The sequence below is a fragment of the Acomys minous genome, assembly GCF_964271855.1.
Source record: "Acomys minous genome assembly, chromosome: 10".
Lineage (NCBI taxonomy): Eukaryota > Metazoa > Chordata > Mammalia > Rodentia > Muridae > Acomys > Acomys minous.
Window position 1 is genome coordinate 107,828,474 of NC_140491.1, and position 12,444 is coordinate 107,840,917.

General features: G+C 44.9%; 1 long non-coding RNA gene across 2 annotated transcripts; it reads right to left on the reverse strand.

Moving 5' to 3' along the window:
- Window positions 1–1,903: 1,903 nt before the first annotated feature.
- On the reverse strand, window positions 1,904–10,262 carry LOC311606972. 2 transcript variants are annotated; one of them, XR_014782483.1, is made up of 5 exons: window positions 10,089–10,262; window positions 4,694–4,823; window positions 4,219–4,315; window positions 2,457–2,505; window positions 1,904–2,222 (listed from the first exon to the last, which is right to left on the reverse strand). It is a non-coding gene; the product is annotated as an uncharacterized lncRNA (long non-coding RNA). The 2 variants fall into 2 exon arrangements; XR_014782484.1 differs by lacking the exon at window positions 10,089–10,262 and adding an exon at window positions 6,812–6,952.
- Between the last annotated feature and the right edge of the window lie 2,182 nt (window positions 10,263–12,444).

Below are 12,444 nucleotides of genomic sequence, written 5' to 3' on the forward strand. Positions count from 1 at the left end.
CATCTCCTACCAAGAAGCTACCTGCAATTGCTACCTGTCAGCAAAGGGAGAATTGATTTTCTTTGACCAGGTATTAATGGGCATATCAATGTGTATTAGAGTCCTCTAGGGTAGCAAAGCTTATAGAAAGGGAACTTATTACAATGACTTGTAGGCTGCAGTCCAGCTAATCCAACAATGGCTGCCTGTGAACAGAAAGTCCAAGCATCCAGCAGTTGCTCAGCCCAACGAGTCTGGATGTCTCAGCTGGTCATCAGTGGACACTGGAATTCTGAGGAAGTAGGGGCTGATGCCAGTGAAGGAAGGAGCCAGCTAGCAAGGTAAGGGCATGTAGGCAAAGAGCAGAAGCTTCCTTCTTCCATGCACTTACTTAGGCTTCCAGCAGAAGGTGTGTCTTCCCACCTCAAGATCTGGATTAAAGGTGTGCGTCTTCCTACCGCAAAGGGCTGGATTAGAAGTGAAGCTAGGGCCCGGCGTGGTGGCGCACGCCTTTAATCCCAGCACTCGGGAGGCAGAGGCAGGCAGGTCGCTGTGAGTTCGAGGCCAGCCTGGTCTACAAAGTGAGTCCAGGATGAGAGAGAGAGAGAAGAGAGAGAGAGAGAGAGAGAGAGAGAGAGAGAGAGAGAGAGAGAGAGAGAGAGAGAGAGAGAAGGGGGAAAAACCCTCATAGGTGTGCCCTCCATTTTTGGATTTTAGTTAATTCCAGATGTAGTCAAGTTGACAACCGAGAAGAGCCATCGTATAATCACACCCCAGGGTAGGCTCTATGCTCATCAATAGTTGCTATAGTTGGTTAATACAGAAACACTTCATATTCTTGTTAGTTATTTGTGGGCAGTTTTGTTTTGTTTGGGCTTTGTTTGTTTATATGTGAATTTTGTTTTTTGTTTTTCAAAGATCATAAAATTGTTTGGGGACTCTGGTGAGGAGGATCTTAGGAGTTGAGGGAAAGGGGAAATAATCAAATTAATACAATTTATAAAGAACAACCCCTGAAAAAATATAGTTTCTACACACACATCATGCCATTGCTCAAAATTCTTCAATGGTTCCCTGTCTCACTCACAGTAGATGCCAATGATGTTGGTATGCTCTTGTAAAGGACAATATGATCCTTACAACCTTTTTTTTTCTTTTCATTTCCTTTTGTTTTGTTTTTCTTCTTCTTTTTTTGTTTTGTTTTGTTTTGTTTTGTTTTGTTTTGTTTTGTTTTTTTAAGACAAGGATTCTCTGTGTAGCCCTGGCTGTCCTGGACTTGCTCTGTAGATCAGATTGGTCTCAAACTCAAAGATTGTCCTGCCTCTGTCTCCAGAGTGCAGAGACTAAAAGTGCAAAACCTAGCCAGGTGTGGTGGCTCATGCCTGTAATCTCAGCACTCGGGAGGCAGAGGCAAATGGATCTCTGTGAGTTCGAGGTCTACAAAGAGAGTTCCAGGACAGCCAGGGCTGTTACACAGAGAAACCCTGTCTCGAACAAACAAACAAACAAACAAACGTGTGCACTGCCACCGCCCAGCCCCTAATAATACTTCTTCTAACTTTAGTTCTTCCAATCTCTCCTTTTCCTTCCCACTCAGTCACAGTGGCCTAAATCCTAAAAGCTGAAACCCTACCACCATGAAATCAAGTGTGGTTCTCTAGAACACTCTCTAAGAGGGAAACCGGGTTCTGCCATGATGGGCTTTGCTGCTCTGCCCCTCCTACCATGCTGGATGGCAACTCTTGTCTCAAATCCTCTGCTCTGACTGAGTAATACTGCACTGTATATGCGTGCTGCACTTTCTTACCCACCCACCCATCACTGGGCGTGTAGGATGACTCCTGAACGTGGCTGTCAGTCTTTCATCACACTCTGTTATTCTGTAATAAACACGAGTTTGCAGGCTAACAAGAAGAGACACTTGTAACAATAGCAGAACACAGTGTGGTTAACAGCATCCATGTGCTTAACGTGTTTATACGTGGGTACCAACACAGATATTCAGAACAAAACCTCTGGGGACAAGGGGGCATAATTTTACTTCATTTAAAAAAAAATATCAACATTCATTACATTTCATTTACCCAATAGTGTGGCTCAAAAGCACACAAACAAATCAGAAAACTTGTACTTAACACTTCTCTGAATGGATGGGGCAAACTCCAAGCATGTCCACATTCCTTCTGTGTCTGCAGAGCTGGGCCAGCCTGAGGCTGTGGCTCCTGGTGCACATTTTGGCTTTTCTGTTGAATGGGAATAAATTTCTCTGAACATAAATTACTTTCTCCGAGCCAAGAGAGACATGAACTATTACAGGACTCAGACACTTTTGTATTTCCAGTTTTAAAGATAAGCCAAGTGAGAACCATTTGATAAAAGCAACTGGACCAGAAAGTACTTTTAAGTGTCCTGGTTTTAGGAGTAAGAGACATGTTCAGATGAAAATAGGCTCAAGCAAGGAAAACAAACAAGATTACCTGGGATTAATGGTCTTCTTTCTTTCTTTCTTTCTTTCTTTCTTTCTTTCTTTCTTTCTTTTAAAGGAGAAAAGAAAGAAAATGTCCATTTGAATCCAACTCAAAGACTTTTTTGTTTTTGTTTTTGTTTTTCAAGACAGGGTTTCTCTGTGTAGCCTTGGCTATCCTGGAACTCACTCTATAGACCAGGCTAAGCTTGAACTCAGAGATCTGCCAGCCTCTGCCTCCCTGAGAGCTAGGATTACAGGCATGTGCCATAGTACCCAGCTCCCTCAAAACTCTTAAAAACAAACAGGCCTGGGTGATTCCTCCATTCCTTGCAACTGGGGCTGTGCAAATCCTTGGTGAGTAAAAAAAGTATGCTGGGAGGTGTCCTAACAGAGTGTGATTGAGAGAACTGAGACCTTTCAGATGTGTGAAGAGACTTTAACACATCAGAAAGGTCTCTTGGAATTTGAGGTGGGGGGTGGGGGAGAGAAAAAGGGATGGAGGATGGGGGTGGGGGGATGAGCCAACATCTGAGGAATGCCTTTCCAGTCCTGGCTGAGAAACAAATAGAGATTACCACTAATTTTGTCACTAGACAGAGTCATAAGGTCATTTGTCAAGCTTCATCACGTAAATAGCCCTCAAAAACATCTGTATTTGTTTGCTAGGTCTGTTGCAACAAAATACCATAAACTAGATGCCTTGGACCATTTGCTGTGTCACCCACCAGGCCATAGGTTGGACGTGGAGATAAAGGTTATCAGTGGCCTTAGTTCCTGAGGTTGGGAGAAAGAATCTGTTCCCTTCCTCCTCCCAGGTTCTGGGGTTTGTGGCTTATAGAGCATCGCCCACTCTCTGCCTCCTCTTCACACAGAGACTGTCCTTCTTATGTGTCTATGTCCAAATTCTCTTTCCATGAGGAGAAAAAAAAAAATCACCTGTCATATTGGAAACAGGTTCAGTCTACTCGTCCGATCTTGTTTCTCTCATCTAATTAACTCTGCAATGACCATATTTCCCAAAAATTTTATTTATTTATTTTTAATATATTTTTGGCTTTTAGATACAGGGTTTCTCTGTGTAGCTTTGGCTGTCCTGGAACTTACTCTGTAGACCAGGCTGGCCTTGAACTCACAGAGATCCACCTGCCTCTGCCTCCCTGAGTGCTGGGAGTACAGGCATACATCACCATGTCTACTTAAAAAAAAATTAAAAAAAAAAACCACATGTGAATTTGAGAGACACGCAATACCCATATATATGGCTTATAATACACACATACATATTATATGCATATATATGTACATACACACATTTATAAAGCTTCTGGTTGATTGGTTGGCTCTCTTTTTATATTTTGAGATCTTCTAACAATGTCTGGGGCTGGAGGTATGGCCGTTTCCTGGCATATGGAAAGCTCTAGTTTTCATCTTACCCAAAACAAACAGAATAGAAGTTATGCTTACACAGAGAAACCCTGTCTCAAAAAAAAAAAAAAAAGAAAGAAAGAAAGAAAAAAGAAAAACAAAACAAAAAAAGTTACTTTTACATTTGAGATTTAGAAACTTAACCCCAAACTTTGGTGTCATTAGCCTTTGGAAGCGGGACTTCTGGCAAGTAATTAGGATGAGATGAGGCAATGACGATGGGGCTCTATGATGGCTCTGGTGACTTGAGAAGAACAGAGTGCCTTTAGCAAGCATGCATGCTGTGCTTGCCATGTGATGAGTACACCCCACCCCATCATGTGATGACACAACCAGCTAGCACTCACCAGATGTTATGCAGATGTCAGTGTCCTGTGTTTGGATTTCACAACCTCTAGAATCTTGACCCAAACAGACCCTGTTACAATGTCTTCCTTACTTTTCCTGTTACAGTGACAAAAATACAGTTATAAAAGCAACCCAAGAGAGAAAGGGTCCCCAGCTCATGACGGCAGGAAAAGTCACAGCAGAAGACTGGTCACATTGTCATAGCAGATGACAGGAAGCAGAGAGCAGTGCTTATGCTCAGCTTCTTTTATATAGTTCAAGATCCCACTCCAGGAAATGGTGCCACCCACAGTGGGCGTGTCTTCCCACGTCAATTCATCTACTCAACATTAATACCCACAAAGTACCACCAGAGGCCATGTTAGTCTAGACGGCATCAAGTTAACACTTGAGGTTAGGCAGCACAACAAATCTGCCTCTTGTTAACTTGAAACCTGAACACGTAACTTTAAGCCATAACCTTCTGTTACTTACCCTCAAAGTCTCCTCCTATTTGTCCCATAATGCAGAAAACAATCAAGCTTCAGAAGTCATTAACACTTTCAACAGCTTAAAAGTCCAAAGTCTCCACATTTCACTTCGTGCAGATATGAGCTCCCAGAAACTAAAAAACAAATTACACACTTGAACATACAGTGACATGGAATAAGTATTCCAGTCCCAAAGACTATGGGCAAAGTGCGAAGTGGTCAGAACAAAGCGAAGCCAAAGTCCAGAAAGACAAACATCAAGGCTCGCAGCTTCACGCCTGGCACTGGGACTCTCATGATGAAAGTGTCTTGGCTCCACGTGACTTAGGTAATCTCGCTCCTCCAGATTGGCTGCCTGCATCACACACAGCTCCTCGGTTCGGCCATTTTATGCCTGAAGCTTCCCAGAGCATATGTCCCATGGTGCTGGTGTCCTCAGTATCCCATGTTGTTATAAAGAAAGAAAAAATGCCATTTGTTTGCTTTTTACCAATAAAGGCTCAGAAGCTAGATGCTGGAGTAAAAACCTGCTAGTTCAGAGAGGCAGAGAAAGCACCCAGCTGAACTTCCTGCTCCCCCAGTGTCCCAGAAGGAAGAAGCCCTTTCTCCTTCTCCAGGCTGTCTTAATACCCTTCAACGGAATGTCCCTCTTTCCTATTTCCTGTACCTCTCTCTGTCCATTCTCCAGACTTCCTTTCAGACTTCTTTCCCCTCATGTTCACTCCCTGTCAACTGGTTGTTTGCTCCACGTCTTGAACTATGGTTGTGACTTTATTTACTCCTGTTTACAGAAAGCTCTTGGATTAAAGGTGTGTGGTATGGCTGAGCCACACCACAACTAGAGACAGGTTTTTCCAGTAGACAATCTTGGGGCTCCCAGTGTGATCAAATATCCTGCAACAATCCTGGATTTTCATTGCAACTTGAGTCACCTTCACAGAGTCACACGGGGCCAATGATTTGAAAGGACCCTGCCCCTGCCACAGATTGCCTGGCCTTAGTTGCTCTCCGAAATGAGAAGAAGACTCCATGACATTTCTACCTTTCATGCCTTCAAAACTAGTAATACATGTGGTGACACTGCCAAGTTCTGCGGCCTGGTGTCCTTTGACCAGATGAACGCTGACTCTGGACAGCTGCTTTAACAGGGCCGTGGACTTCTTCAGCTACCAACCCTGTGGCAGTTTAGACTCTCATTCTTCAAATATGTTTGGATCTTCATGAATTTGGAGCTTCTGCTGGGCGGGGTTTTCCCCTCAGGGATCTCCCTATTGTCTCAGCAAAGCACAAGAGGTTTCTCCTCAGTGGTGAGGATCTATTTTAGAAAGTACCAGCTGCTTTCTAAGCACCAATCCAAACAGTCTCCTGTCTTGAAATTTCTTTTGCCAAATAAATTAGTCCCTTACTTCTTTTTTTTTTTTTTTTTTGAGACAGGGTTTCTCTGTGTAATAGTCTTGGTTGCTGGCTGTCCTAGAACTCTCTCTCTGTAGACCAGGCTGGACTCAAACTCACAGAGATCTGCCTGCCTCTCCCTCCTGAGTGCTGGGATCAAAGGCCTCTACCTACCACCACTACCTGGCTGAGATCCTCTATGTTTAAAAGATTGTGTGTGTGTGTGTGTGTGTGTGTGTGTGTGTGTGTGTGTGTGTGTGATGGAATGCACAGAGGGCATTGTGTCCCCTTAGTGGTGGAGTTTTAGGCAGTTGTGAGCATCTTGGCATGAGTAAGGAGAACAGAATTCTAATCCTATTGCTAGGTCGCAAGCACTCATAACTGCTGCACCATCGTCACTCCAGCCCCAGTCCTTAGATATCACAGCAGATAACCCAGCCTTTCACTGGTACCACCATCATCCCTGAACAATGGGATTTATGAAAAGGGATTAGACTTCTGAGAGCTCAGCCTACAGACCAGGATAAAACAAGGTACCAACCAGCCAGGCTTGGTGGCCCACGCCTGTCATCCCAGCACTCAGAGGGCAGAGGCAGGCAGACTTCTGTAAGTTCGAGACCAGCCTGGTCTATAAAGGGAGTCCTGGACAGTCAAGGCTACACGGGAAACCCTGTCTTGAAAAGCCAAAAAGCAGAACAAAACCAAGATACCAACGTAAGAAAAGACCCACCTATCTTTATTGCTCTGTCTGGCAGGATACCCCCTGGTGCCTTTTTATGCCTGGAATCCCTAGTGAGGAGAAAGAAGGTCTCAGCTTTAACCTAAGCATTCTTTCTTGCCATATCCTTTTCTGGCTCCACCAAACATCATTCAAGTTCTGTGTGGTGGAGAAAATGCAGAGGTACAAATTAAGGGGAGGTTCTTAACAGTCTTCCAGCTTTGTCCCGAGCTAGGAAAAATGGCTTCTTAGATTAGCTGAGACATTCTCTCAATCTATCTCTTCATTTTATCCGCAGGAAAGGATATGCTCAGATGGCTTTAAATTGCCTCAGTGATAGCTGATTAAATGCATACCGTGAACTCTGTGGGCCATTAGCACCAAGCGTAAGCCTGAGAGCTTTAAATCCAGGCCAGGTATCTTTAACACTCAAACCATCACAGCCAAAGTTTGTCACGAGATTTCCAAAACCTACTGGTGGACCCAGAAATTCAGTCCAACAAAATGTTAAAACAGTAGAAGCTCCCTTGTCGGAGTGCTCTTCAGTGTCTCTCCAACAGCCCTAATGGCAGTGTGCACCCAGAGCTAGGAGGCTGTTTTTAATATAGCCATTTCCAAATTCCAGGTCCTTGTACTAATTTACTGGAGCTGAAATACACTTCCTGGGTCATGACTAGTGCTTAAAGATGAATACGGAGCATCCGAGTTATGTGTGTGGAGTCACTTATTTTTCTTTTTTTTTTTAATTTTTTTATTAATTCATTCATTTTACATTTAAATAGTTATCCCATCCCTTGTATCCTCCCATTCCTCCCTCCATCCCACTGCTTATTTTTCTAAAACACAGGTACATTATTATTTTATATGGTGAAACATGAATAAAAAAAACCTTCTACAACAACAAAACAACTTCAAATTATGAAAATGAAATTAAATGTCTTGTGAGGGCTCAATAAAAGCAGGCCACAAAAAACAAAAAGAAAGAAAGAAAGAAAGAAAGAAAGAAAAAACTGTTGTCAAATTACCTGTTACCTGTTGGTCGCAGTGACACACGCCTTTAATCCCAGCACTCGGGAGGCAGAGGCAGGCAGACTTCTGTGAGTTAGAGGCCAGCCTGGTCTGCAAAGTGAGTCCAGGACAGCCAAGGCTACACAGAGAAACCCTGTCTGACAGACAGACAGACAAACAAGCAAAACCACAATAATAAAAAATAATATAGATAAGTAAGTAAGTAAAATTCAGCCGTGTGAATGTTATAAACTCATTGCATCCATTGTAAGGGAAGGCACCCTAAAGCAAGTCCTTAATGTGTCAGAGAATACAATCTGAAGGCTGGCACTCTAGCCACCTACTTCAAGGCTGAAGAGTCACTGTCACTCCAGAGAAGCAGTCGTCGATGAAGCTCTTCCTGCCTCTTCATCCGCTCCTGTCCCCCTATCTCGCCACATCTGGCTGTTTCCGCTCATCCCACTGGCTTCTCTGTGCCTGTGTTCAGTAAACTCCTGAGACATTCCCTTATAAGTCTCTGTGTACAAGAGCATCCCTCCGCTAGCACCCGAGCTGCAGGCCTCTCGTGGTATCCCTGACATCAGCACAGAGCCCAGGGCCATTGATAGCAAATCCTTGTGGCAGAAATGGCCCTGTATACAGACAAATCCACATGTTGTCCCAGTTTTAAATAAAAGTAGAGGTTAATTCTGATGTAAACCATAAATTTGGAAATTTTTTCCCCTAGTGCTAGGGATCAAATCCAGAGTTTTGTACAGGGCAAGCAAGCACTTTACCATTGAGCTATAAACCCACCCAAGAAACTTTGTAAAGTAACATGGTCATAAAAGCAGAAGGGATTGGATGGCCTTTTTTGGTTTTTCGAGACAAGGTTTCTCTGTATAACAGCCCTGATTGTCCTGGAGCTGGCCTTGAACTCACAAAAGTCTGCTTACCTCTGTCTCCCGGAGTGCTGGGATTAAAGGCTAGGAGAGTGGGTGGTCTCAGAGTCTAAAGTGATCACTGGAAGGTGCGTGGTCAGTACAATAGTTGAAAGAACCAGTAAGTCCACTCAGCTCACCTTGGACTTAACTGGAACCTTCTAGGACTTCCATCCCTTGACTTAGATATTTTTGAAAGACTATTTTATCTGTTCTTTGACAAGTCCATACATGTGTACAATGTATCTTGGCCATATACACCCCTGTTCTTGCTCACCCTCCGGCCTGATATCTTGACACTTTAAGGAAAGCCCCTTTAGACAGGAAAGACAGATCTTCTCCCCATAAAAACCAGCTGTCTTCATCCTTCAAAAGGACAGAGATTGGTTTTCTAGGACAAATCAGTAAGGGCTGGCTGATCTCTCAAAAAACAGTGACATTTTAGAAGTCTTCTGTTCTACAAAAAATAAGCCTCTCTCCCTCTCCCTCTCTCTCTCTCTCTCTCTCTCTCTCTCTCTCTCTCTCTCTCTCTCTCTCTCACACACACACACACACACACACAGAGTATCTGGATTCGTAGACAGATAGATGCAGATAAATAATTTGAAGTAATTTTTCAAAGCAACATTTAAAATACATTTTGGAAAGGACCAAAAAAGTGATACAACAAAAGGAGGGGAAGACAGTAACAGCTACTCCACTGAGGCCGCAACTCTAGCAGTTGGGCAGCTGTCTTCCAGTTTTGTTTTTTTGTTTTTTAAACTTTACATACTTGCAATTTCTACACACGTTAAACGCTTTTGTTTGTCCCTAAATAAACAAGCCACTTGGTATGTTGTTTAACTCATCTTGCCCCATAAGAAACTTTCTGTAACTCTGAAATTCCTATTTTTAAAACCCTTTCCCTCTTGGTTACCCGCCTCCCCCTCCGAGACAGGGTTTCTCTGTGTAGCCTTGGCTGTCCTAGACTCACTCTGTAGACCAGGCTGGCCTCGAACTCATAGCGATCCACCTGCCTCTAGCTAGGTCTCTGAGTTTTCTCAGTCATTCATTCTCAGGAGGTGGAGCTAAATAAGGGGTTGGGTTGAGAGAGATCCGCCTTTATGAATGGAGTAATGTCCTTGTCTCCGAAAAGGCTTTAAAACTGAGAATGACGCTCTTGCCTCTCCGTTCTTCCTCTCGCTTTGCCCTCCTGCCTTCTGCTATGGAGTGACTCAGCTCTTGCCCCATGCGTGTGGCATCCTTGTGGTATTCACAGCTTTCAGAAACTTGGGCAAAACAAGCCCCTATTCTTTATAAATTACCCAGTCCTGCTGTTATCACTCTGCAAAAAATGGTCTAAAACACCCAATAAACTCTACCTGAAACATTTCGGCTAACCTTCCGGGAAAGCTTGTGCCATGGACAGTATTTTTAATTCCCCCCACTTGATAGCGGAGGAAACTGCTGGAGGGAGGTTAAGAAACTTCCAGGAAGTCTGAGAGCTAGTTTGAGCCAGAGCTCAGATTTGACCCTGAAAGTCTTTCTCCAGAGATGTGCCGTTAACCCTGACTACCCTGTGATGTCCAAAGGCAGGGAGGTGGGGGAGGCAAGGGCGGGGCATCCAGTCCTTTGTGACCAGAAAGAGTCAGGGATGGGCTCAGAAGCAGCGAGGGAGAGGTAGGAGGGCAGCACAGGCAGTCAGTGGGGTTCTCTCTTTAACAGCAAATCTAAGAAGATGAAGAGCCTCTGGGGGTGGGAGTGGGTGGGGGCGGGGGTGGGGTGGGGGTGGGGCGGGGGTGGGGCGGGGGTGGGGTGGGGGTGGGGCGGGGCATTCTAACAACCACAGCACTTCAGTCACACTGCAAGACAGGGAGGCCTTCGCCCTGAATTATATCTGTCTGGTAGCCCGAACTGCATGCCCCGGACATGGGAGTTTGGGGAGAGAAGTAGCCGAGCCAGTGACCCTCATCTTTCAAGTGTGTTCACTCCAGCTCATATGCCAGGGTGCACGTATTCTCGCACCCCCCTTCCTCTGGTTAGAAAGCGAGGACCCATTTTCAGAAGAAGAGACTCCTTGGAGTGGTTGATGAAAGAATCTGACCCTATCAGACCTTTCATATCAAAGCCCCAGAACTAAGACTTACTCGTCTTGACCAAGGGAGGAGGCTGACCTCAACAGGCTGCTCAGCCGGGTTTTGTCGCCCCTGTGCGTGTGCACTGGACAAGGCTAGCGCAAGCTGCTGTGTCCTAACACGGTCCTTCCTGGGTCTTGTCCCACCCCCGGGCGTCTGGCAGGGAGGGGCACCGCGGTCAGGCCTTGCTCTTTCTGGGGGCTGATGTCTGGAGCCGAGACCCACCTCCATGCTCTGAGAGGAGTCCCTGTGGAAGAGGTGAGCCTTGTAAACAAGGGACTCCCCCAGCTGCGGGAATATGTGCAGTGGGGGTGCAGCTCCCCCAGAGAAATGCTGCGGGCATGGAAAGAGCAGAAAGACCCGGGCAGAGGGTGAAGGAGTCAGACTCTGCTGTGCTTCTGTGAGCCCCAAGAAGTCCCTGCGTGTGACTGAGAACCATGCTTGGCACTGCTCCTTGGGGGTCGTCAAGGCTTCCTCCGACAGTGGCAGAGTCTGTTCCCTACTTTGAGGAGTACAGAATACACTGCAAAATCTAGAAATTTACAGGCAACATTCTGACTTACCAACAATGAAAAACCTAGATAACGTGATCGAAGAAACGCGCGCGCGCACACACTCACACACACACACACACACACACACACACACACGATGGAAGTCACCAAGAGAAAACAATGTTTTAAGTTGAGCAAGCTTTGGGCTGAAAGCAAGTGACTGACACTTTCCGAGCACATTTCTTCATCTATAATATTAGAGTTATTATGGGGGACACTGGGATAGTGCATTCCATAACGAACGATTAATAGCATACAAATATACAAATGCAAACTGTCCCCTCAATAAGGACTTTACATCACAGGGACAGTGATGGCCCCCAAACTGGTTTTGATGCCAGGAGAGACAGCGAGTCCACAGGCCTGCCCAAAAATTCTTGCAAAATTGTCTTAAACCAGAACACTGTTAGCTCACTGTCATTAAAAACAACACACACACACACACACACACACACACACACACCAGCTTGCCAAATATCTGAGAAGAGGGATGTTACAAAATCAAACACTGGGTGTCAAAATAATGCGAAAGGAAATGATTATGAAACACTCAGTTAAACCGGGTGAAACAGATTCTTGGTTGGTTTGCTATAGAACCTTCCCAGCCTTGAGCGTGTGCACTATGGCCCAGAACAGATCAGCTTTGGGGCTGATCACCCTGCCCACCCTTTGCTCGCTGTCCTCACCGGCAGCTTGCACTAATCTCTCTAGTGCTCCGAAACTTTCAGGCCTGAGACCAACACTACAATGGCGGCTTCTGCACTTGTGGAATACTTGTGCAAAGAATTGAATCTTATAGACAAGTTGAGCAAAATGTTATCCCATGTCTTTGTTCCAGGCACCAGTGGGTACCCATGCATACAGGCAAAATATTCATACACATAAAATAAAAATAAATAAAGAAATCTTTAAAAGGTGTTTGTTTTTTTTAAGGCAATACATTAACTCTGGCTGAATTCCCAGACTCTATGGAAACAGACACAAATAATGACAAAATGTGCTCAGCAATTACTTCCAACAGCTGTCAGGTAGATGAGGGTGGGGCCTAT